Here is a 27,035-nt window from a genome sequence, read left to right on the forward strand (position 1 = left end):
AGCCCTCTCCAACACAGTTCTCATACTGAGGATTTCTAGAGACTGCGTCTGTTGTGAATCTCATGTAATCGGTCATCTAGTGGATCATACTATAAATATTAAGACAGGCTACTGTATATTTTTCTAAGAATGGAGACATTTTAATGGGGTGAATTAAGTGGTGTCATAGCTTAGAAAGTCCATCAGTACTTGCACTCTAATGCTAATGTATTTAACATTATAAGTATTAAAATGTAGATTCATAACACACTCTAGCATCCTATCTGCGGAAGTGGTCAGTGCTGGATTTTTCAAAGAATCATAGAACCATAGAATATCAGGGTTGGAAGGGACCTCAGGAGGTCATCTAGTCCAACCCCCTGCTCAAAGCAGGACCCATCCCCAATTAAATCATCCCAGCCAGGGCTTTGTCAAGCCTGACCTTAAAAACTTCTAAGGAAGGAGATTCCACCACCTCGCTAGGTAACGCAGTCCAGTGTTCACCATCCTCCTAGTGAAAAAGTTTTTCCTAATATCCAACCTAAATCTCCCCCACTGCAACTTGAGACCATTACTCCTTGTTCTGTCATCTGCTACCACTGAGAACAGTCTAGAGCCATCCTCTTTGGAACCCCCTTTCAGGTAGTTGAAAGCAGCTATCAAATCCCCCCCTCATTCTTCTCTTCCATAGACTAAACATCCCCAGTTCCCTCAGCCTCTCCTCATAACTCATGTGTTCCAGTCCCCTAATCATTTTTGTTGCCCTCTGCTGGACTCTTTCCAATTTTTCCACATCCTTCTTGTAGTGTGGGGCCCAAAACTGGACACAGTACTCCAGATGAGGCCTCACCAGTGTCGAATAGAGGGGAACGATCACGTCCCTTGATCTGCTGGCAATGCCTTTACTTATACATCCCAAAATACCATTGGCCTTCTTGGCAACAAGGGCACACTGTTGACTCATATCCAGCTTCTCGTCCACTGTAACCCCTAGCTCCTTTTCTGCAGAACTGCTGCCGAGCCATTCGGTCCCTAGTCTGTAGCAGTGCATGGGATTCTTCCGTCCTAAGTGCAGGACTCTGCATTTGTCCTTGTTGAACCTCATCAGATTTCTTTTGGCCCAATCCTCCAATTTGTCTAGGTCCCCCTGTAGCCTATCCCTACCCTGCAGCGTATCTACCTCTCCTCCTAGTTTAGTGTCACCTGCAAACTTGCTGAGGTGCAATCCACACCATCCTCCAGATCATTAATGAAGATATTGAACAAAACCGGCCCCAGGACCGACCCTTGGGGCACTCCACTTGATACCGGCTGCCAACTAGACATGGAGCCATTGATCACTACCCGTTGAGCCCCACAATCTAGCCAGCTTTCTATCCACTTTATAGTCCATTCGTTCAGCCCATACTTTTTTAACTTGCTGGCAAGAATACTGTGGGAGACCGTGTCAAAAGCTTTGCTAAAGTCAAGGAACAACATGTCCACTGCTTTCCCTTCATCTACAGAACCAGTTATCTCGTCATAGAAGGCAATTAGATTAGTCAGGCATGACTTTCCCTTGGTGAATCCATGCTGACTTGTTCCTGATCACTTTCCTCTCCTCTAAGTGCTTCAGAATTGATTCCTTGAGGACCTGCTCCATGATTTTTCCAGGGATTGAGGTGAGGCTGACTGGCCTGTAGTTCCCAGGATCCTTCTTCTTCCCTTTTTTAAAGATGGGCACTACATTAGCCTTTTTCCAGTCGTCCGGGACTTCCCCTGATCGCCATGAGTTTTCAAAGATAATGGCCAATAGCTCTGCAATCACATCCGCCAACTCCTTTAGCACTCTCGGATGCAACGCATCCGGCCTCATGGACTCAGATTCTCCTAATGCGCATAACTGTGGAATACTAACCTACAAGAGGGAATTTTTTCTTGACCCCAGCTAGTGAAAAGTTTCTTGCCTGAACAATGAAGATTTGTAGCCGTTAACATTTTTATCCTAGTCTAACTGCATTAATTTAGGCACTGCATGTATTTTATTCACTTAGGACCTGATCCAACACCAGTTTAAGCCAGTGGGAGTTTTTCTGTTGAGTTCAATGGGCTTTTTTGCTAATCCTTTTTAAAAATTAACTAAGTTATTTTCCTCAGTAACATATAGTAACTGTACATGGCCCAAACCCTTGGTGGTTTTTTAGCTGAGGCTTTTTATTGTATTTTTGTGAATTTTAGCCAAACCACAGCTATGACAGTTTTAGTTGAATATATCCCTCCATAGAGATAACTTCAGTCTTCTCTCTATTGTTTGAGTATTATAGCAAACAGTTGTGTAATACACATGGACTATAAGACTTGAAGTCGCCTTGTCAAGGTTCCTTCCCCACTCTGAATTCTAGGGTACAGATGTGGGGACCTGCATGAAAGACCCCTAAGCTTATTCTTACCAGCTTAGGTTAAAAACTTCCCCAAGGTACAAACTTTGCCTTGGCCTTGAACCGTATGCTGCCACCACCAAGCGTTTTAAACAAAGAATAGGGAAAGAGACCACTTGGAGACGTCTTCCCCCAAAATATCCCCGCAAGTCCTACACCCCCTTTCCTGGGGAAGGCTTGATAAGAATCTTCACCAATCTGTACAGGTGAACACAGACCCAAACCCTTGGATCTTAAGAACAATGAAAAAGCAATCAGGTTCTTAAAAGAAGAATTTTAATTAAAGAATAGATAAAAGAATCACCTCTGTAAAATCAGGATGGTAAATACCTTACAGGGTAATCAGATTCAAAACATAGAGAATCCCTCTAGGCAAAACCTTAAGTTACAAAAAGACACAAAACCAGGAATATACATTCCATCCAGCACAGCTTATTTTACCAACCATTAAACAAAAGGAAATCTAATGCATTTCTAGTTAGATTACTTACTAATTTAAGAGGACTTGTAAGGCTGCATTCCTGATCTGTTCCTGGCAAAAGCATCACACAGACAGACAGACCCTTTGTTTCCCCCCCTCCAGATTTTAAAGTATCTTGTCCTCTCATTGGTCATTTTGGCTCAGGTGCCAGGTAGGTTACCTTAGCTTCTTAACCCTTTACAGATGAAAGGGGTTTGCCTCTGGCCAGGAGGGATTTTATAGCACTGTATACAGAAAGGTGGTTACCCTTCCCTTTATATTTATGACACCCCTGTTATCGCAAGCCATATTAAAACTATGTAGGTTGTTTGTTCCCCACTGCTTCTATTGGAAGGCTGTTGTAAAATCTCGTTCCTCTACTGATTAGAAACTCTCTTCTCATTTCCAGCCAAGAGGATACAATATGCTATTGTTCTCCTGCAGAGGGCTATTTTTCTCCTGCAGAAGGACGAGGTCTGTGGCTGCTCAGGGAATTTGGAAATTAAGATCTTCACCCCAGTTAACATGGATGTCTGGGGGAAGGAAGATTTTAGGATCTTGGGAAAGCCTTTTATACTGAACACTGACAATCGCCACACAGAGGATAATTACTGCATGCATTTCCTTTGTAGACCAGCAGGTTTTCTTTTATATGAATGTTAGTGGAGGTTCCCATCCAAAGAATGGGCATATTCACTGTACTAAGCTTCATTTTAAGCAATTAACTAGTTAAACCAACTGAAATTGGGCATCTATGTTGTGTTTGATTAGCACATAGTTTCATTTGATATTACCGGTAAGGAGATCACTAAAACCTCTCAGTGTTGAGGTCACAAGATGAATACTAAATCTTTTAGCAAATCTAGTGAAAATAAATGCCATAATTTACAGACTTCTACTCCTGGATTAGTACAAGTCTAGCAAATCAACAGTAATGTTAATAATAACAATGTTTGCTTGAATTTAACCGCATGAAGGTCAAGGAGCTAGAGACACCAAAATCAGGTCCACTCCATGGCTTTGTTGCCTGTCAAATGATACATCTTCCACTGCAATAGTCTAACAATATGTCAAGTCTGATTCATTTACACATATCTTATCCAAGATCCTGATCCTTCAATATATAGCACCTACAGAGAGCCCAGGAACTTCAGTGTAGCAGGACTGGGGTCCAACTTAATTGTAATACTGTAGTTACATGAGACTACAGTTCTTTAGACCCCTGTTTACTTTGTTCAAGATGACCTTAAATTCCACTGCCAGGTCTCCAGCAGCAGAGCCTGAGGGGCTGTCAGATTGCCAAGTCAGCAAGGGAAGACAGAGGGAAATTGCAGGGAGAGAGGGGAAGAGATGCATGTTGAGATGCTGCCATTTAGTAAGATAACCTACAGAATATATTTGATCGATGTAAATGTATTCTTTTATCCAGCATTTCCCCTATCATGAGGCTTGCATTTTTATTTGGATGCAATATATTAACAAATTCCCAGTCGTGGATGGTGGTTTATAACATTACAAAGAGTTTAGAAAAGGAAAGAAAGGTGTGAAGTTCCCAAAGCGGCATAATTTCTAAGAGGCTATTTCTGGCACAGCAACTGCTCCAGGTGGCATTGTGCAGCCACCTGTTGCATCAGGACATACTACTTGCATTGTAATATCTCATTCCCAGTGAGCCCGTCAGTACAAGTAATTAGCTCAAAGCCTGGTATTACAGAATGATGTACACTACAACCCTCTTTCTGAACGGAGGTGACTGCACAGTCCTATTCATTTGCTTTACAGGCACCTCAAAGCCGTCATGAATATTGCTCGTTGCATGTTGACTGCTAAGATTTCATGTCTGAATATGGTTAATACATATTCTAATCGCTTTTGCAGACCCAACTTTGCATCACAACATTGGAAGGCTCTGTAACTTTAAGTAGACCACTCCTCCCCCTCAAACAACCCCTAAATACAATTCAGGATCCTTAATGTGGTGTCTTCCTTAGCTTTTGTTGCTTGTCTTTCATGACATCTCACCAGAGCTATTTGTGTCTTTGGGGAGATAGCGGAAAGATCACATATTGTACAGAGAGCATGGTGTTAAATTTATGCAAAGTGAAGAAATGTGTTATCTCAAAAAAATTTATTTCATAGCTTTTCCCTAGAGGGTTGTGTTTTGTTATATCTTTAAGGACAGCAGCGCTGTATTAGCATCGTGTTTAAAAACTCCATAAATATTAAGAGCAGCTTTAATCTGTAGCGTTTATATAAAGCAATACATCAAGCTCTCCATGTTCTGAGGAGAGAAAATAAACAACACGTTTGCAGCACAAAATGTCTACTTTTCAACTGGCCTTAGAAACTGGAGACAAAAGCCAGCTGAAGGGAAAGAAAGATGCTGAAAGGAAGCAGAGGGATATAGGAATAATTCCTTTCGTGGTTTCTGTGCTTTCACATGATTTCATTCTTTTGTGAGGTGTTTGAATAGTCAGAACTGGATAGTAGCGGTTCAGAGTGGGACATGGATAACATGGTATCTAAAGCAACAATAGAGTAGATCTAGGTGGCTAGTGAAAAGCAGCCATCTGTGGAGGAAGCAAAGGGCCATCTTCTTCTTCTTCCCTTCAGTTACAATTAATATACACACTGGTAAAGCACCCTTTGCATTAGCATTCAAGGGCACTGAACAAATAAATTTCATGTTAAAAAAAAAGCAATCTCCATGGATATCTAATTAAAAAGCATGTCCCATTTTTAATAGCAGAATGGTTTGGTCTCATTGTATAAGCTTGCTTGCTCTCAAGGAAAGTGTTCCATTGGGAGCTAAAAAGCACTTTCAGACAGGCTGACCTAAAGTGAAGTGCTCCTTCGCGTGTGTGTGTGTGTGTTTGTGTGTAGGAGGGGAAGTGCACGCACACCCCTATATTTTGGATGGATTACTGGCAGTTGGAGTGTTGGAAGGTGTCAGAGCAGAACAATTTATATTTATACACTGTCATCTGCACGCAGGCATGCTCTAATGGGGAGCAGCCAAAATAATACAGAAAAACCATTCAGGGCTTAATATTAATTTCTTGTGGCCCTTTTAAGAGTCAACTCTCTTAAACATGAGGTTGGATGCACGCATGAAGATCCCATTAACCTCAGTAAGCGGTTTAGGCATAAATTCAGAGTACATCTAAAGGAAAACAGGGGTGCTAATTTTATTATGACTTGCGTATTAGGGGGTCATTGATGTATATGCTCTTGGGATGAAACTCCCCGTAGCAAGAGCTGAAGAAGCCAGGCAGTGAGGGCACCCACAGAGTCATTAAGGGTATTGTGTGGGTTATAGTCCTCACCTTTCTCTGGCAGGTAAAGCCCTCAGTTCCTTTGTGTAGCAGAGCAGCTGCTCTAAGGCAGGATAGATACGCAGGCTCACTGGGCCAGGCCAGGTGGTCTTAGTGACCAGCCTTTGATTAAGGATTTCCCAGGGTGCAAGGACTAAGGGGGAAAGTGGACTTAACAGAGTCTGTTAAGCGGTGAGACTTGTGTGTGACCCTGGAGAGAGACAGAGACTTCTGAAGGCAGGGCAGAGGTTTCTGCAAATAGGAGTTGTCTCTGGGACAGGGACTGAGTACACTTTGTAAAGAAGCAGATTACAAAAGGAAATATCTGATTCCACATCACCGATTCCTGATACAAATAGGAAACTGAGCTGCAAGGCCCTAAAAAACGACTGCAGCTCAGCAGAGGGGTGACACTGTGATTATCTATACTACGGCAGTGCACAGGGCCATAGAAGTGTATAGGAAGATTGGGCTTCTGCCTTGAAGAGCTTAATCCATGATGTGGCACTGCAATGGATAGGACTGTGCCTAGTATATTAACACACTGCTCAAATCAGCTTCTGATATATCCCACCGCTCAGATCATGTCACTTCCTCCTCCAATCCCTCTCCTGGTTGGTTCCTCTTTCCCTCCACATTATGTTCAAGCACTATGTCCTCACTATAAAGTCTCTGCACAATGCTGCTCTTCCATGCATCTCAGCCCTCATTTCCTCCCTCATCTTACTGCACATGAGCCTCTTATCCTCTATTTCTAACTCATCCTTTTGTCTCCTTCTTCTATTCTTTCCTTTGCTCCTCTTCCCTGTGGGGTCTGATACTGGGCACAGCCTCTTGCTCTCCATGGGCCAAACAAGGTCTCCAGGTACCAGTCAAATACTCTCTCAGTCCATTTTAAACTTTTTAAGTGCTCTGTGAAGCACTGTGCACATTAAGGCATAAATAATGATAATTCAAATTATCCCCTTACAGTATTGTCCTTCATTAGTCCAGTGTCCATACGAGATTCCATGCTATGCGTGCTGATGCCAGCTCACTAAAGTCCTCTCTCAGTATTTAGTGCCAGATCCTGAGCTGGTGAAAGTCATCTTAGCTTCTCCCGTCCCCCTTCTCTCACCCCTCTGACTGCTTCTCCCACTTGACCAACGTTCACTCTGAGATTACCCTTCTCAGAATGGTTGGCCATATCTCCAGTCATAGATCCCTCTCTTTCCATACAGATAACAAGGTGTGTTAATGTGTGTTCCTCACCTGGAATGTCTCATTGCTATCTTACCTGGGGTGGATGATACACAGCTCTACATTTTTGTCCACTCACTTTCTGCTCTTTTTCTTACATATCTATCTGCCTGTGTTGGCTCTGGCTACATCAGTACGTCCGCTGTTGCAACCATCCACAACTAAAATTTGATTTCTGAATGAAGTATCTTCTTCTTCCACTGGCCTCTGCCTCTGCTGTTACAATCCTCACCTCAGATCTTTTCTTTGCTCCCTAGATAAATTATTCAATCATCTGCAGGTTTAAACTAGTGTAAATGGTGGATTCTTTGTCACTTGAAGTCTTTAAATCATGATTTGAGGACTTCAGTAGCTCAGCCAGAGGTTAGGGGACTATTACAAGAGTGAGTGGGAAAGATTCTGTGGTCTGCACTGTGCAGGAGGTCAGACTAGATGATCATGGTGGTCCCCCTGGCCTTACAGTCTATGACTCTGACCTTGTATTGCTCTACTTTATGGTAAAGTTAAACCTTGGGGGCCAGATTCTCCACTGTATTAAGTTTCTGCTGGATGCAGCAAAGACAGAGGTATTCAGAGAGCCAGTCATGGCTCCATGATTTTCTCTCCAGCCCCTGGCAAGGACGAGTATCCTGAGGTCTGCTATAAAGTGCACCAGCTGGCTAGTATATCATCCCCTAGGAATCATACGCTAGCTAGGAATTGTTGGAACATGATATGCTCTAGCCACTCCCCCTACCCTCAATACTCACCCTGTGCCTGGGGCTGAAGGGAGGGAAGCATAGAAATTGTAGGCTCTGACAGCTCTGTGCCTGCTGGATATCTCTCAGGGATATCCCTAGCAGGTGATATGAGCAATGTTTTGGGTCTTTTGAGTCATGCAATCAGCACAAAGAGAGCAGAACAGGGTCTTCAATCTGGCCCCCCTCTTTAAACGTCCAGCAGCCCAGAGTCTTGAGACCACCAGGACTCTGACCACACAGGAAAAGGAGCACACCACCCGCATCGCCATCACTGTCACTGTTTTCAGAACCATTTTGGAGTCTAATTCAAAATTGTCCTCCCTTCACCTCCGTTTATTCCCCACCTACCCACTTCCCCGCTCCTACCTCTTCCCTGCAGTTCCCCTCAAATTCCCCAGTATCATGCTGCCTGGTCTATTCTGTTCAGATTCCTATATCATGCCCACCCACATGGTATCTATCTGGAACGCTCTTCTTCTCCCCCACTAAGAAACGGAGTCACTTCTACTCTTGAAACCTTTGTGTATCCTTAGCTGATAAATGACCCTCTCTCTTTTAAATATTGTGTGATTCCATGTATAAAAATCAAGGACTCTATTCACATAAATCATATTGTCCCTCACAATGACAATACCCTATTATAACTATTCAAATACTAGATAAATAGCATGGCCCTGATACTCATCCTATTTACGTCATTTTGACATGAGTATAACTCCACTGATTTGAATGGCATTACTAATTTACCCAAGTGGACATGTGACTGATGTGAGATTCTCACATATTACAACCAACACACATGTAACCTATATACAAAAAGATGCTAGTGTCGATTAATTATTATTATTTATTATTATTGTTACTACTACTAGTAGTAGTAAATATATTATTGCAGATCCCAAAGGCCCCAATCAGGATAGAGACCTGTTTCAGCAGGCTGCTGTATAAACACAGAAAAGAGGCAGTCTGAAATACCTATGTTTCTTTCTAATCTAATCTGAAGCAAAAATCCTAAAAGGGAACGATCAAGAGTGTTTTTAATGCAGGTCCTTAGGATCCAAGTTAATGCAAGCTATTGCTCTCAGGGCCTGTGAATTTGAACCTTGCCACAGCTTATCTGCTTCAGATTCCAGAAACAGAGGTTTTGACATGTGTGGTGAAGAGGGGTGCCCTTCAGAGCTCTAAGATGGAAAGAATCGAAGAAGACAGAGAGGAACATATTGTCTCCCTCCAGCTGTACTCTGCCAACTCCCCACTGCAGAAGGACCTGTTACCCAGCAGGACATTGCTTTGAGGAAACTCAGCCCAGTGTGGTCCCCATTGTGCCAGCAGTGGCATGCTGTCAAAACCACAGCAAGAGAGACCGCGATGGCAGGAGTAATCTAAGGGGAAATGCTAAAGTTGAACAGGAATGAAAATAAAAGCCTAAGCCAGTTTCACTCCTGTCGAAAGAGAGTGAATATAAATGGGATTTAGGAGGCAGCCGTTATTATCGCTCTAAAATATAAACATCTCCCCAAGAGGAGACATTGGGGTCCAAACCATCCCTCGTGTAACTTCACTGACAGGAATGTTACAAGTAGGCTGAGAACTGAGATGAGGGAACACTGCTATATTAGTGGCATATGTAAGGTACTTCATGCAATCTCTTAAAGCGCTGCAGTACCACAAGCCATTGTTTATTGTGGTCCAGGCTACATGTGCTACATGATTCCCACCCTGCAAGACCAGCCATGAACCTTGGACTTTTTAACATTACAAAGACCACATCTGATTTTGGGGTGAACACCAACAATGACCGTTCTGAATGAAGCAAAGTCCAGCAGATAAGGTAAAAGGGACTGAAAGAGGCAGAGAAATTACTGGCCCCAGTAATCCATGCATTTGTCATGTCCAGGCTGGGTTGCTGGAACTCACTGCATCTGAAGCTGAATGTGAAGACAATGGACAGGCTCCAGCTGGTACACAATACAGCTGCCTGCCTTCTCCATGGCTCAGACTGCTGTGGGTACACCAGGCCCACGCTCAAGTCCCTCCACTGGCTCCCAGTCATCTTCTGATGCAAGTTTAAGTTCTTGGTCCTAATTTTCAAAGCAATTAATGGATCAAACCCCAGCTACATCAAAGACTAAAGTTCAATATATGAACCTCCATGGTAGTTGCGCTCCTTGACAAAAAATACAGTTTACACAGCCCAGGACAAACCATGTTTGAGTTGATGACAAAGCATTCTCCAGTTTCAGAGTAGCAGCTGTGTTAGTCTGTATTCGCAAAAAGAAAAGGAATACTTGTGACACCTGAGAGACTAATAAATTTATTTAAGCATAAGCTTTCGTGAGCTATAGCTCACTTCATCGAACGCATCCAATGAAGTGAGCTGTAGCTCACGAACACTTATACTCCAATAAATTTGTTAGTCTCTAAGGTGCCACAAGTACTCCTTTTCTTTTTGCAAAAGCATTCTCTGTTGAGGGAATCCAGCTATGGAACAATCATCCAGGGGAGATCAGGCAAGCCCACAGTTTGAGTATCTTGAGGAAACATTGTAAAACCTTCCTCTTTAAGAAAGACTTTCCACCATAAGTGACATTCACAATATGAACACCCTCTTGTATCCCCAACTCCCTATCGACACCCACCAAAAACAAACACCCTCACCACATGCCTGGCAGCATTTTAACTTCAAAAAGAGAGAAGTGCCAGAGAATCGATTATATCCTCTAGGGCAAGGGTGGGCAAACTATGACCCATAGGCTGCATCCAGCCCATCTCACCTTTTAATCTGGCTCACGAGCTCCCGCCAGGGAGCATGGCTGGGAGCTTTCCTCGCTCCGGTGCTCCAGCCAGGGAGCAGGGTTGAGGGCTTGCCTTGCTCCACTCCATGCATGCAGCAGCTCCGTGCGGCTCCCGGAAGCAGGAGCAGCCAGGGGGATCTGCACACTGCCCCCGCCCCAAGCACCAGCTCTGCAGCTCCCATTGGCCGGGAATCACATCCAGTGGGAGCTGCGGGGATGGTGCCTGCAGACAGGGCAGCGCACAGAGCAGTGTGGCCCCAGCTTGGGAGGGGGACAGGCCGCTGTTTCCAGGAGCTGCTCCAGGTAAGCGCTGCCCGGATCCTGCACCCTGAGTCCCCCACTCTCACCCCAGCCTTCTGCCCCAGCCCTGATCACCCTCCAAACCCTTTGATCCCAGCCCGGAGCACCCTCCTGCACCCCAAACCCTTCATCCCCAGCCCTACCCCAGAGGCTGCACCCCCAGCCGGAGCCCTCATCCCCCCTGTGTGCCCCAATTCCCTGCTCCAGCCGGCCCTCCATACAATGTCCATAGCGAGATGTGGCCCTCGGGCCAAAAAGTTTTCCCACCCCTGCTCTGGGGTGCTCTAATGATTTTATGTGAAAGGTGTCCAGATACTATAAAGATGGGAGACAGTATAAAACCCAAACATAGAATAGATAGAAATAACACATAAGACAACGGAACATGGGGGAGAGCTGGAGATCACTAAAGAAGGCTGGGGAAACTCCAGGGGATAACCAGCTATTGAAGCAGAAAGGAGAAGTAGCTGGGATTGCTTGGTAAATTCAGAGAAAGTCTGGGAGACTCAGAGATGGTTCCCAATCTACTGATTTGGGATCTCAAGGTTTCCATCCAAAGCAGAAATAAAAGATAGGAGCTTGCTTGTGTCCAATTCAGTTTCACTTCTGAGTTTGTAATGGGTTCATAAAATAGCATATTTAGTGATTCTGTTATTATCAAGCTAAATATGAATCAATAGTGTAACACTTGTTGCAAAAAAAGCAAATATCATTCTGGGATGTATTAGCAGGAGTGTTGTAAGCAAGACACAAGAAGTAATTATTCTGTTCTACTCTGCACTGATTAGGACTCAGCTGGAGTATTGTGTCTAGTTCTGGGTACCACATTTCAGGCAAGATGTGGACAAATTGGAGAAAGTCCAGAGAAGAGCAACAAAAGTGACTAAAATCTAGAAAACATAACCTAGGAGGGAAAATTGAAAAAATCGGGTTTGTTTAGTCTGGAGAATAGAAGACTGAGGCGGGGAACATGATAACAGTTTTCAAATACATAAAAGGTTGTTACAAGGAAGAGGAGAAAAATTGTTCTCGTTAACCTCTTGTACAGGGAGACTTTGGCAAACCAGTAAAGTGCCTGAAACCACTATAGCTTATTGCTAAAAGCAGCCGAGTCAGCAGACTGTAAATTAGCCAAGTCAGCAGGCTTAGCTTAACCACGGCAGGAGGGGAGGAGGTGTTTTGGGTGCCACAGAAAGAGCAGCTTGACCCCACATCCTTCCTGATAAGAATTGTGTTGAAGTTGCTGATACATGCATCTTAGAAGAGCAGGATGTGCCCCAGGAATGTCTATTGGGGCCTCAAGGCTGCAAACTCTGGAAAAACCCACACCTGGTTAATCGATAATCAGAAGGAGCCTCTTGCTTGCCCATTGGAACTGTTTGCTTAACAAGTTTTCTTTAAAGGACATGTCGTATTACTAATGTATAAATAAGGGGGAAAAAATTGAGGTAGTGGGACTCTTCAGGACTGGACTCTCCCTCTGGATGCATCTTGTGTTTCCCAGTGGCAGACAGGCTACTGCTGTGTCACTCGAGAGCCACACTCAGCTTTTTTAATTATCAAGGGTTGGGGGTGTTTTACGAACCTCTTGCGGACGTGTGTAAGTGCTTGAGACTAAGTAAAGTTTAGCTTTAAGTGAAAGCACTCTTGTGTTGTCCTGTTTGTGCCAGCCATCTATCAGTCGGACGGTCATGTCTCCCCTCGCACAGAGTAAAAGTTACCAAGAGCTTTGGGTTGAAAGAACCCCGGGTAACACTCTGAGGATAGGACAAGAAGCAATGGGCTTAAATTTCAGCAAGGGTGGATTAGGTTGGACATTAGGAAAAATATCCTAACTATCAGGGTCATTAAACACTGGAAAAAATCACCTAGGGAGGTCATGGAATCTCCATCACTGGAGATTTTAAAGAGCAGCTTAGAGAAACACCTGCCAGGGATGGTCTAGATAACACTTAGTCCTTCCTTGAGTACAGGGGATTGGATTAGAAAACCTCTCAAGGTCCCTTTCAGTCCTACGATTCTATGATTCCACCATTAAAAAGTAGTCTCAGTGAATAGGATCCTGAAGGCATTTGCCCATCTCTTCTTAGACTAATCTTGTGTATTTGGAAAATCCCACATGTATTGAATGTACCATAGAAACGAACCCTAAGATGACACTGAGTGTAACTTGGCTATTTTACTTTCCTTACACCTTATGTGGGTTATGCATGGACTAAACCAGGAGTCGTCAACCTTCAGCACACAGCCCATCAGGGTAATCCACTGGCGGGCCGCGAGACATTTTGTTTATGTTGACCATCCGCAAGTGTGGCCCCCCACAGCTCCCAGTGCCCGGGATTGGCGAACCGCGGCCACTGGGAGCTGGAGGGGGCCATGTCTGCGGACAGACAATGTAAACAAAATGTTTTGGGCCCCCCAGCAGATTACCCTGATGGGCCGCGTGCTGAAGGTTGCCGACCCCTGGACTAGATGATAGAGCCCAGTGACTAGAGAAAATAGCACATACATTCCTCTTATTTTTCCTTCTAGTTCAGAGAACTCAATTAAAATATCAATCAACTACCTACCCACCTCGCTTTTCTGATGAGCATTTGAACTCTCCAGCTACTTTCCACCCCCTTACCCAACAATAGCAGCTATTCTACACAGTTTTGCTTGATTTTGTCACTGAGCCTGATGACACATCAGTGGTGTTTATATTTGAGATTTTGTATAAATGTAGTGGTGTACAAAACGGTGCCGGAAAAAAAATCCAGGACTCTACCTGAATTCTTACCCATTCCTAGAAATAACCACGAGGTTGGACCCTTGCTAATGTTCTGAAATGGTCAGTGAAGCAGGTGTCATTCTCACGGCATTTGCCACTACTCATTCTGCTTGCATATTGTATCCCTTCCTTGCACCCATTGTCAGTCTAGATTGTAAGCACTTTGGGGAAGGCCTACTGCTCAGTTACAGCCTCTAAGCACTATTGGAATACAAAGAATAAACAATTATTTCTATCTTTAAGGGATTCAGAAAAGCTTTAAGAACATCGAATGGCCGTACTGGAGCAGACGAATGGTCCATCTAGCTCAGTAACCTGTCTTCTGACAGTGGTTAGTGCCAGATGCATCAGAGGGAATAAAAAGAACAGGGCAATTTATCAAGTGATCGATGCATCCCCTGTTGTCCAGTCCTAGCTTCTGGAAGCTTCCTTAGAGTACTGGCTATATGCAGTCAAGGGTTGCTCTTCAAGACTCTTCATCTGCCTTCTCATACATGTCTTTTTGTGAAGAGCTCTCAGGCTGCTGCTGGGGGGTCTTGTTTCCCATCTCCTCATATATGGTCCTGGAAAAGCTGGAAAAGTGTCTGAACATTGAAGGCTTTTCCTCACTATAAAATAACCTTGAGTCAAAACATGACCTTGAGATGTCGTGTTCACTAACAGGACTCTGACTATGACTGTGCAGTCAGTGTGTACAGGGAGAAGTCATGTTCAATATCATGTCAGCTGGTCACAAGTAAAACCTAGTCCCAGTAGAGTATATGAGCTGGCATGACTTGTCCCTGTCCACACTTACTGCAACATCATGGGCAATATCGTGTTGGTAAAGATGATTTCTCAAGCTCATGTTCTAACTCAGCATAACTTTCTAATGAAATAAAGTTCTTTGATGCTTTTTCAGACACAACCCAGCATCCTAGTCTTGCCAAGGTCCACCCATTGCAATCAGATTGTGACTCCAATTTCATATATACCGGGATTCATACTGGGCTTTGTCCTTCTATGGATATGAATTGGAGTCTAGCTTCCATAGGAGTAGGAACAGCCCTTGAAAATAAGAACATTCAAAACATGAGTTCAATAAAATTTAGCTGATAACAGTAAAACTGTAAGTTACAGCCTTTTGGGCTTCAATGGTGTTGAGCCTGGAATGAATGTGGCCCACTTACTTTAATTTAGGCCCCAATTCAGGCAGCATCTCTAGTGAGGAATGTGCTTAATTTTAGTACATGCTTAATTTTAAACCTGGGTTTAAATCCCATTGAAGTCAAGCACTTGTGTAAGCACTTCCCTGAATAAGGGCTGTAATTTTTGTACTTTTGAATTGTATCAGCCTGAACACTAAATCAAAATGTGTGGTCACTTTTGAAAGAAAACTGTACTTCTGTTAGCTCTCATCAATGTCTTTAAACTGTGGCTCTACTGAGGTCTCTCTGCTATGATGTATTAGTCAGACGTGGAAAAAGGTGTATGAAAAACTGCCTCCCCAGTGCTTTCAGGGCTTTGAAATTCTAGTTTATTTTTTCCCCATTTTTCTCATACTTTGTGATAATCATTATCTTCTTTTTCCTACATCTTGCAAACAGAATGGCACCATTAATAGCTGAACAAGATTTCTGCCACCTATTATTCCTCTGCTCTCTTTAAGGAACAACTTTGATTTAAAAATTCAAAGTGATGACCTCCATCTATGGCTCTGTGGGGCTCACAGCTATAAACAATGAGATTCCACTTTGCTTTTTTCCCCTTAATCTTGACAAAATACATCTTATTTAGATCATCGTTTGTTCCATTTTTTCTTGTTGGGAATGCATATTGAAAATGACGCTGTGTTCCAATAAATTCACTGTACCATACTATATAATTCCACATTGGCTACTACATCAATTACTGTCCATTGAGCTAGGTTTTTATAAGGTTGTCCATCACTGTGGTATCTGTGCATCTTCAATATCTTCTCAAAATCTCTGTCTCTTGCAGCTCTGCCGACAGGAGCAAACCTAAAGTTATCGGTGGGATTTTTTTTTTTTTTTTTGTAAATAAATATAAAGTGTGAGGCTGCTAATGTGCTTGACAGGGTTACTGCTGAAAACCAAAATCAGATGTGCTAGTTCCACATTTAGTTTTGAATGCGAAGAGGACGTCGGTCATTCTCATTACACTTGGCAAGGGGCTCTGTAGTTTTGCAGCAGCGTCTGGCTCAGTCTATGGTTCTGAGTCGTCTCCCATTTGGCAACAGCCCTGTTTCTCCCATTATTATTTAGCATTAGAGAAGCACCTATAGGCCCCACTGAGGTCAGGGTCCATTGTGTTTGGCTCACCCTGACCCCAAAAGCTTACAGTCTATACAGACAAAACAACACAGAAAACCAAGTTGTTGTATGAGGTCATCATCATGGAAGGAGAGTCGAGCGCCTCCAGTAGCTAGAGCCAATACCATTCACAGCTTTGAAAATCAGCATGTGACCGTTGGGAGACGATGCTTTAACTCAGAGCAGCGAAATGGAGGGATGCGTTCACAGTGTCAGTGAACAGACCAGCAGCTGCATTCTTGTCCAGATGTAGCTTCCTCGGGGTACTAGGTTTCATTCCTCCACATTCTAGAGAAGCGAATCACTGCACCAGTAAATAATGTTGCAAACGTTTATGTTCAGTGGAGTTGCTGTCTTGTGCTCCCTCTGACAGTCCCTTCCCCTCCAGTATTTTCTGGGGTACACCTGTATTAGGAATCATCACCATTCTGCAGCTGCTCTGATAGATTGGAACTAGTCCTTGTAAGAAGACAGCAATAATATCAGCGACTTGGCAACTGCAAGTGTTTCAGGAACTATCATATCTTACTTGGCACACCTCTAGTTTAAAAAATGCCTCCTTTGCAATTAATTAACAGGAATCCAAGAGCCTCCAGAATGAAAGTTTTATGAGCTGATGTTCTCCTCTGGGATGGCATCATTCAAGCCAAATAACTGCCAACTGGCATATTTGCTCGTGAACTCTTTCAACTCAGCATCCACCGAAACTATTTTCTGTCTTTCAGACTAGAAATGCCTGTGGAAAGTTATGCTCTTTTCTCTTATTTAAGATTTATTTTTTGCTTTTTAATTTATTTATTTTTCAGTAAAAACTGAGTTTCATATTGATGCTGGAGTCCTTCAAACTGAAATTCTCTGTCTGTCTGCAGAACAGATACATTTCTCAGTGCAAGCTTCCCCTTAGCCCCCGCCCCCGCCATGAATTCGCCTCATCCCTTTCTCTAAAGGGACTTAGGGTCTGATGCAAAATCTGTTGAACTGAGTTGAAAGACTCTCCTTGACTTATGGATGTTTGGATCAGGCTTTGAGAGGGCAAGTTAGTCTCCATGCCCATTAAATCCTTCATTTCCTTGATGAGCCTGCTGTCAAACCAAACTGCAGTGGTGACAGGGTTTTTTGCGATCTGGACACCAGTTTAATATTGAAGTCATCACAGTGCAACATGCTGCTGTGTCAATGAGTGGGATCTGAAATTGGGAGCCACTTTCAGGCTCTCTTTTGCCAAGCCAGAAAGAGGTAGAAGCTCTTAAGTGGGTCCTAACCAGGGGTACATGTACCCCTGGGGGTACGCAGAGGTCTTCCAGGGGGTACATCAACTCATCTCGATATTTGCCTAGTTTTACAACAGGCTACATAAAAAGCACTAGCAAAGGCAGTACAAACTAACATTTCATACAGACAGTGACTTGTTTATACTGTACACTGAAATGTAAGTACAATATTTATATTCCAGCTGATGTATTTTATAATTATATGGTAAAAATGAGAAAGTCTGCAATTTTTCAGTAATATTGTGCTGTGAGACTTTTATATATTTTGTCTGATTTTGTAAGTGAGAAGTTTTTTTACATGAGGTGAAACTTGGGGGTTAGGCAAGACAAATCAGACTCCTGAAAGGGGTAAGGTAGTCTGAAAGGATTGGGAGCCACTCCTTTAGAGACTCGACCATGCCCTCTGGAAGTTCTAGCCTGAACCCATCTGAAAGAAAATCAGAGTAGCACTGACGGGACCCTGTTGTTACAATAATACAAATAAAAAATAATAAACTCCCACAAAAGCTGCAACCTGCCCTCCAGATCCAGCGAGAAGCACTGTGTGTAGGCTCTTTGAAAGAATTGTCAGTTCATTAATTGGGCAAGGGGGGACAGAGCGCAGGTGATCCTGAGAGATATCTCCCCCCCAAAATATTGAAACGCCGACACAAGCTTAGCCACTGTGACATTAACAGTGCTCCTCTAATTTGCTCTCTGACCTAGAAAAAGAGGACTCATGTGGCTGATCTGAAAACGTAAAAACAATGCCCCTTTCCCCTTTAGGACTCTACAGGGCTGCTTCTGATTCAAACTATGTGCGTTGTGGAAACAGAGAGATCCACTGTCCCATAAATAACCATTACCAACAAGACCATTAGGAATTAGGCTAGTACTGTATCAATGTCTCCATTACATACTATATGCTGGCAACTGCATCACTGTTTTTTTAGGGTGTGGGTCAACACTTCATTAACCACTTTCTTTCCTGCAAACCTAGGGAATATAAGATATCAGTGCATCATAATTTTTTAAATATACCCTATTTGAAAGCAGACTGATTTCCTGATGGACTTAACTATTACCTAGAGAGGATAGAAGTTCTTTCTTGTTATGCAACCTTACCCTGATCTGATTATTATGCATGAAATCACATTAGCAAGTGCCTCTCTGTGAGGAAACTTGGAAAACTGTTATAGAAAACAAAGAAAAACTAAACACATTTATTGGATTTCATCAGCAAAACGTATCTGTAAAATCCGCAACACCTGGTCCTACATGTCACACAATTAATTCTCCTTTAATTTGTGCAGGAACTCATTACAGCGTTGAGCAGGGACTAGTAAATAGAACAGAATTAGATAATTCCGTAGTGTATTGATTCTACTTTATCAAAGAACTCTGTAACTCAACTAATGCATTAGCATTAAGCTGGGTTTCAAAGTTACTAGAGCAGCAAAGATAAGAAGGAGCAGGAAAGACTGGGAGGGAATGCAAGTGCTACCAGAGCAAGATGGAAGCATTTTACACTCACTATGCACTGGTGTAAATGATTGTACAAGGCGGTGGAGAAAGGTAAATGCACTCCCCTGGGAGGGGGTCCGTTAGGTTCTAGCCCTTGCTCCAGTGAATATTTAAGTATTTTATATGAAGTGGAACAGCTTCAACAGGAAAGAATTAGAGACCCACCTTTGCATAGCCAATTGGTGAAAAAAGACCTGGGTACAGAGTATGGACTATGAACTTGAGTCTCCCACATCCCAACTGAGTACCTGATCCACAGGGCTTTGGGGCCTTGTGAATCTACTGTGACTTCAATTTCAATTTTTCAAATATTTCCTTTCACCACTTCCAAAATGTTTTCTTCTTTTGTTTCAACCAAAACAATTTGCAAATGCAAATCTGCCAAAAAAAAGTTTCATCTGAAACATTTTGCCCAGTTCTATTTATAGGTTCCATTGTTTCTCTCTTCAGTGGTTTGAGCATTGGCCTGCTAAACCCAGGATTGTGAGTTCAATCCTTGAGGGGGCAATTTAGGGATCTGGGGCAAAAATTGGAGATTGGTCCTGCTTTGAGCAGGAGTTTGGACTGGATGACCTCCTGAAGTCCCTTCCAACCCTGATATTCTGTGATTTTGTGATTCTTCACCAAAAGGAAAATGTATTTGCACCTGGAAATGTACTAGCCAATCCATTTACATGACTTGTATTGCCTTTGTCAAAACATATGGAAAAATAATCAATGCTTAGAAACAAGGTGATATTGTTCTGTTATACACTTCATTATGTGCCAATATCAACTACACAGAAGTGTAGATTAGCAGCAGACAAAACATTTTCAGTGCACACAAAGCTCAAATGTAAGCACCAGTAGGACAGGAAACTGTACTAAAACAGATCATTTGGTACATTTGCATTCAAATTAATGATGGGTAAACCCCCTGAGATTTGATTTGGCTTCACCACCAAGAATTCAGCTGCTAATCTGAATTTTTAGTATTGCTGTGGGCATAGGTAGATTTTAAGGACAAATTAACTGACAGTTAAGTTAATAATTTACATTAAGAAACCACCAGCACTCTGCAGGGGAGAAGGAATGGAGTCTGCAAATTACTCCTCATGTAAAGTTAATTCAGATGTACAGCAAAGTCTGGCAGAAGTCTGGAGTTTTCCTCATTCTGCAGCATGGTATAGGAGTCACAGCTGAGGACCGGGATCAGGACACAGTTGTATGTATGTATCATAGGTGGGCTCAGACCAGTCATTGGTACACCAGCCAGTGTCATGGAGAGGAGTGGCCTGTTGACATCAGCAGCAGTGCACTTAAGGGTTGTCTCCATCTGTAAGATCTACTGTAAATACTTCCCAAACATCTGTTCTTTAGTCAAGGGATCAGCCTAGGGTAAAAGGTTGTAGCCTGGAACAAATGATTGGGAGGTGTCCACACTAGTCTTTCAATGGTGTTAACAATGTCTAGTGATCTGGCAATCAATTAGCTCAAGGGGAAAACTCCAGTGAAGACAAGCCCCAAGAGAACAGAAGGCCACCTTGTTAGAGGGCTTATTCCTTCACCCACTTACTTCCCTGGTCCTTCTCGCATGAACAGAGAGCAACAATACCCGAAGTCCAAAGGTGCAAACAATTCGATGTTTATTGGGGTGAACTTCCAGCAAGCATGATTCCAGTTTCCTTCCTTAGTATCCTCCTTCCCAGCTCTGACACCACAGAGCCTTACACCTGTGTCCCTGTTCCCATTCCTACCCTTAGCCAAACATGATTCCAACTTCCTTACTCCCATTCCCTGTTCCCATTTCCCCCTTTAGCAAAACATGATTCCAATTTTCTTACCCCCATTCCCTGCTCCCATTTCCCACACCCACATGCCCACCCACACCCAGTCACTTCCTCATTGACTACAGATTATATAGTAAAACTTGAGTTCTGCTTAGCTATACCTTAACCAATCATTTTCCTGAAATTTAACTAACCAATCCTAACATATTGTAACATGATTATGTAACCAATTATATCCCACCACCTTAATTAGTTTACACCCAGTAAAATTAATTATACAGCAGACAGGAACAATTACAGAACCAGACAGAGATTATACAGACAAACAATAGCAAAGTGGGAACTACAATGACAAGACATCTCAGAAGTGAGGATTTCACATCCCAGCTATTGATAAGTGAGTTCTTGCCAGACAGGATGCTATCAAACTAAGTTTCCTTTTACATTTTCTAGGCACCTCCCCCTCTCTGGAGGTGACAGGAATACAATCCTGTCCTGATAGTGCCTATAGCACCTTATTTCAATGTGACTAGTTTGGAATGTGAGGAAGTGACCAGTCGCTTCCTAGCTTATGGCTGCCTCTGCTGCTTAGCCAAAGGCCTGAGCCTAAGCACAGGGCCACAAACTGTCACAGTAAGAGAAGGCCCTTACACTGGCAGACAGTGGTTTTGATTCTTTCTTTTATACCTCTGGAACTAGCCAAGTGATAAGAATACACCTAAATTCTTAAAGTACAGGCCTTTGCAGACAGGCCTGAATATCTATATCCTAACACACCTTCAAAACACCTTTCTTAGGCCTACCAACCCAGAATTATTCCTATTTATTATTTGCATTATCAAAGAACGTAGAAGCACCTGTCATGGATCAGGACCCGACTGAGCTGAGTGCTGTAAAACAGAACAAAAAGACAATCATTGCCACTGTACTGGCAGCTCAAGAGGGACTTGTGGACAACACTTGTTCAAATATCTATGCTCCATGTAAGCTGCCCAGCATCCAGTCTATCCTTGGAGTTGGTGTTTGGCACAGCAGGTGCCAGAGCAGCAGTCAGGACAATGTCTCTCTCCTTTATTGAATGAACAGCAGAAGCAGCAGTGCACATTATGAAAACACCGTTCTGTCTCCTTTTTCTGCAGTTTGCTACACTCTCTTTACAAGAGCTATATGAAACCTTCTTATCAGATCCCGGACTTGTGCAGACGTAGCTTAGGGGGCAGGTTCACAATGTTATTTAAATAGAAGGGAGGATGTTCACACAACTGCAAAGTTTGCAAATCCCCTGGATGCTGAAGAAAGAACAGAGGGAGGGCAGGTTGCCAGGAGACACCAAAGGGAGGACCATGGGCTTGCTGTGGAGGAGAGGGCAACTGGATTGGTAAATAGGTGACCCATAGGGAAGGGAAGTTGTGTTCCCCCTGGAGTTTGTCATTCGAATCTCTGAGAAAGGGGTGTTGTTTTGTTTTGTTTTGTTTTTTGTCATTGAGGCACTGGACTGAGACTCAAGAGATGTGGGTCCTATTCTGAGCTTTTGCTATAGACTTTGTAATCTTGGCTGCAGAGGGAGGAATTGAACCTGGATCTCACATCCTATACAAATGCGCTAACCACTGGGCTAAAAGCTGTAAGATGGATAACTCCTCCTTAGGTGCCTAACTTGCCTCACTCCAGGAGAGGAATCCCCAGTCGTGGAGTGCTAGCAGAGAGGGGTGCCTCCCTGCCAGCTGGGTTTTGGCACCTCTGTCCTTAAGGGGCAGGTCTTAGGACACTACCCTCTTTTTGGCATCTCCCACTGGCTAGTTTAGGCAGTGACCTGCCTAGGATGCTTCCTGTTGTGGATCACTCTCTTCCCATGCATTGTACAGGGAACCTGGGTGCCTATCTCAGGCTTTGCGCAGATCAGTGTTGTTCCTATGATTTTCTAGCCACAGACCCTGAATCCAAACTCAGACTGAAATCCACATATCATGGCTTGTGTAATGGGGTACACTCCATCCCCATCCTCTGATGCCCCAGAAACCTCTCAGACTGTCTGGTAAGTGGCATCTTGTATGAATTTACTTATATTCCCATCACCAACAGCAATACAGTCTTGTGCAGCAAAATATTTACACTGTTTTTGACCCTTTCCCAGAGGGCCCAGGAGGAACAGATCTCAGAATCTGCTGGGCTCAGCTAGCCTAGGTCCTCCTCCATTCACTACCTTCCTGTGACTTATTTTATACCCCTCAGCTGATGGATAATTGGTTAATCAACCCTCCCAGCCTGATGAGCTAATTAGCTGCACATTCCCAGTCAGCCTTCTCCAGGAGTGTTGATTGGACCCTCAGTGATCAGAATTAGGGTCCAGCTCCTGTTATCTTCTAGCACATTGTCACACACCTCTCCCAACTGTTGACTGTTGAGGTTCCTTTTCCCTTACACCTTCCCTTCTTTAAAGGAGGCACCAGGTGCCTTTTGCCCACCTCCACCCACAGAAGTCACATGTCATGGGTGAGGGATATCCCCATCATTCTGTTTTAGCTCACTGGTCTTCACACCAGGGGCAATTTGGGATCTGAGTACTCAGAAAAGAATTTTCTGTAGTATCTGGCTGGTGAATCTTGCCCATATGCTCAGGGTTTAGCTGATCGCCATATTTGGGGTCAGGAAGGAATTTTCCTCCAGGGCAGATTGGAAGAGGCCCTAGAGGTTTTTCGCCTTCCTCTGTAGCATGGGTCACAGGTCACTTGCTGGAGGATTCTCTGCTCCTTGAAGTCTTTAAACCACGATTTGAGGACTTCAATAGCTCAGACATAGGTGAGAGGTTTTTCGCAGGAGTGGGTGGGTGAGATTCTGTGGCCTGCGTTGTGCAGGAGGTCGGACTAGATGATCATAATGGTCCCTTTTGACCTTAGTATCTATGAATTTATGAATCTATGATCTGATCTCCTCCTGCTCGCCCTCTTTCTTTTGGAGCAGGGCATGTTCTATTTCTTCATCACCTTTTTTTCTCTATGGCCTCTCCTTTTCCTAGTGATAACATATCTCAGGGTTCCTCTTCTCAGGGAGCAAGAGGTAGCAAACATTCTATGGACACCCTTCTCATACTTTTGGGCTTCCTTTTTGCCCTAATGCCTGCTCAGCCAGTTCTTCCTTCTTTCCATTTTCTCCCTGGGAATGTTCATTTCCCTTTTTCACCTGCCGGCTTGTATCCTGTTGTTTAGGGTTCCCCTGTTCTCCTACTTGGAACCCTTTCTCTATCCTTCCCAATGCTTCAGTTACCTTCTGCTATGGACCTCAGATGCCTACTTTCTTCCTAAAGGGGACGAGGATCCAGTCTGTCCCTACCACCAAATGGGACAGCCTATCCATAACCCCAACCCGTTTCCATCTGGACTTTCCTTGGACCCCCAGGGATATCTTGGCCATTGGGCAGAGTCTTCTTTCCCCATGGATGCTCTCCAGACTCAAGCCTTTCCCCAGCAGAATCCAGTGTGACTTTACCACATCTTTCGTAGCCAGCAAACACCCTGATACAGTGTCCACTAGGCTGCTCTCCCATCTCTTCCTCACCTTCACCAAGATGGTTGGCATTTATCCCTTTTCTTCTCAGCAGGCTTTACCCTGGCCAATTCTCCGACTTTCTTTCCTGGCCCTGGTCTGTTAAACTGATGCATTTCCTTCTGGGATAAATTCTGCTTCCTCAAACTTCTCTCTGAGTTTGACTGCCACCTCCAGAGTTGATGTGTCCTTACCCAGACATGGGTGTTCTCAGGGAGTCCTTGTAGAAATTGCTCCTGAATTATGGAGTCCATAATCTCACCCACACTCTGTGTACTGTATCTCACATTAACCAATGGGTAGCCCAGTCTTTGGGAAAATGCCCTGGGCCATACAGCTCTAGCCCATCTAGCAGCTCGAAACTTCTGCCAGTACTTTTCCATAGACAGGCCCATGCAGTCTAATATGGCCTCATTATCATCATAGTGTCTGGACTGTTCACTGCTCAGGGCCATGTAGCTGCTGGAGCCTCCCCCCAAATTGGGTGCTAACCAGAGGGCCCATATTCCTGTGTCCCAGATGGTTCCCATTGCTCCTCTTTCAAATGTCACTGGAAATGCATTGGAATCATGTGCTGGCACCGTTTTACACAGGCTGACCCCCCTGGATCTGCATGCTGCTCCCCACACTGGGACTCACCAACTTCTGAAGCAACTGATGCTGTACTTACCCTTGGTCCCTGATAAATTCCTGCAGACTCTTCTTTTGTGCCACGTGCCACGCCAATTGCCTCTCCAATTGCTGTGATTGCTGGAAGGGCTGCGTCGCCTGCTGCAGCTCTTTTTGCAACAACCACTGCAGAATCTGCTCCATCACCGGGATTCTAAATCCTCACATCAGCTTCCCGGACTGTCTCTTGATCACCACAACTGGGGAAGTCAAAATCCTGGGCAAGTCCCCGGCAGTGTTTCTGGCCCTTTGTCCTTTTCCCACAGGGCCATGGAGGAACAGAGGTCTCCCTTCCTTGACATCTCAGAACACAGGGGACTAGCTGAACAGGAAATGCAGTCAATACTTTGCTTCACAAGACTGTATTGGTGTTGGTGAAGGAAATATAAAGAAATTCATACAAGTTGCCAGCTACTGACTGTCTGAGAGGTTTCTGGGGCATCAGAGGATGGGGACAGAGTGTGCCCCGATACAGCTTGCTCTTGCTGTAATAATGGGCCAAACCACAATTTTGTATTTAAAATACTTCAACTATGGAGGAGGCAGGAATCACAGACCTGGATCTGCATCTGAATTCTCTGGCTGGTTCCTGTCTGTACTGCATCAATCAAAAATGCTGAAACTGAATACCCCTGAACTTAAGAGGGGGTTTCATAACCAGGATCCCTAATCAGATCTGAGCTACAGCTCAGGTCCACGTCTACTATCAATTGCACTGGTGTTTAGAAGGGGTAAACGTTTTGGCTTATAGAGTCTGTAAAACAAATTCAATACAATATAATCAACATTATGACATTATTTTGCAATGTTACTGTTGTGGCCTTCGCAAAAAGAAAAGGAGTACTTGTGGCACCTTAGAGACTAACCAATTTATTTGAGCATGAGCTTTCGTGAGCTACAGCTCACTTCATCGGATGCATGCATGCTTGCATCCGATGAAGTGAGCTGTAGCTCACGAAAGCTCATGCTCAAATAAATTGGTTAGTCTCTAAGGTGCCACAAGTACTCCTTTTCTTTTTGCGAATACAGACTAACACGGCTGTTACTCTGAAACCTGTTGTGGCCTTGTGGCTTGACCAGGGGCCTGGGATATAGAAGAATTGGGATCTAGTCTCAACTGTGCTGCTAGCCTTGAGGAAGTAACTTCACATATTGGTGCCTCAGTTTCTTCCATTTATAAAATGGGGATAATGATAGTGACTTCCTTTGTAAAGAGCTTTGAGATCTACTGAGGAAAGTGCTATATAAGAGCTGGGTATTATTATTATGGCAACTTAATAGATCCATTCCTAGACCCAACTCCTCCCAGGAAGTGGAAAACCATATGAACATTTAAAGACTTTTTTTAAAATACCAAACTATTCCATACTTCACAGGTCATTAGGGTTCAGTTCAAATGTCAGGCAACAGGTTAGTTCAGTGCCTATGTTATCTGACAATGATTGCCCTAACCCTAACCTGAATAACCAGTGCCCTTGTGCAAAAGAACTAGAAACCTAACAGAACTAATTGTGTGAGAGTAATTACTACTTAGCATGAGCCAAGGTCACAGAATCTGCCTTATAAGGATTGTGTGAAGGTGAAATAGGATGAAAGGTCTTGCACAGGCAGTGAAGCACATTGCACCCTAACTGAGCACTGGTTGCTGGATGGAGACAAATGACTATATTGTATAGTACTTCAGTAGAGAGGCAATAATGATACACATCTCAAAGTATGGCATATTCCAGGGAGAAAAGCCTAGGGGCGCATTCAGTCTAATAACAGAGCAAGCAGAGAAGAATGTTTCCCTAGCACCAGGTGTTCTGGGAAGTTTGGCACTAAATCATCTTCTCTGGCACTATTTTTAATGCTATAGCACTGGAATTATACATTTTGTTAATGGCCCAAACAGTTTCACACTGATCACTTCCAGGTTGCGACATTAATCAACGGAAAGCATTAAAAAAAAATG

The sequence above is a fragment of the Eretmochelys imbricata genome, chromosome 2 (genome assembly GCF_965152235.1).
Source record: "Eretmochelys imbricata isolate rEreImb1 chromosome 2, rEreImb1.hap1, whole genome shotgun sequence".
NCBI classification, from domain to species: domain Eukaryota; kingdom Metazoa; phylum Chordata; order Testudines; family Cheloniidae; genus Eretmochelys; species Eretmochelys imbricata.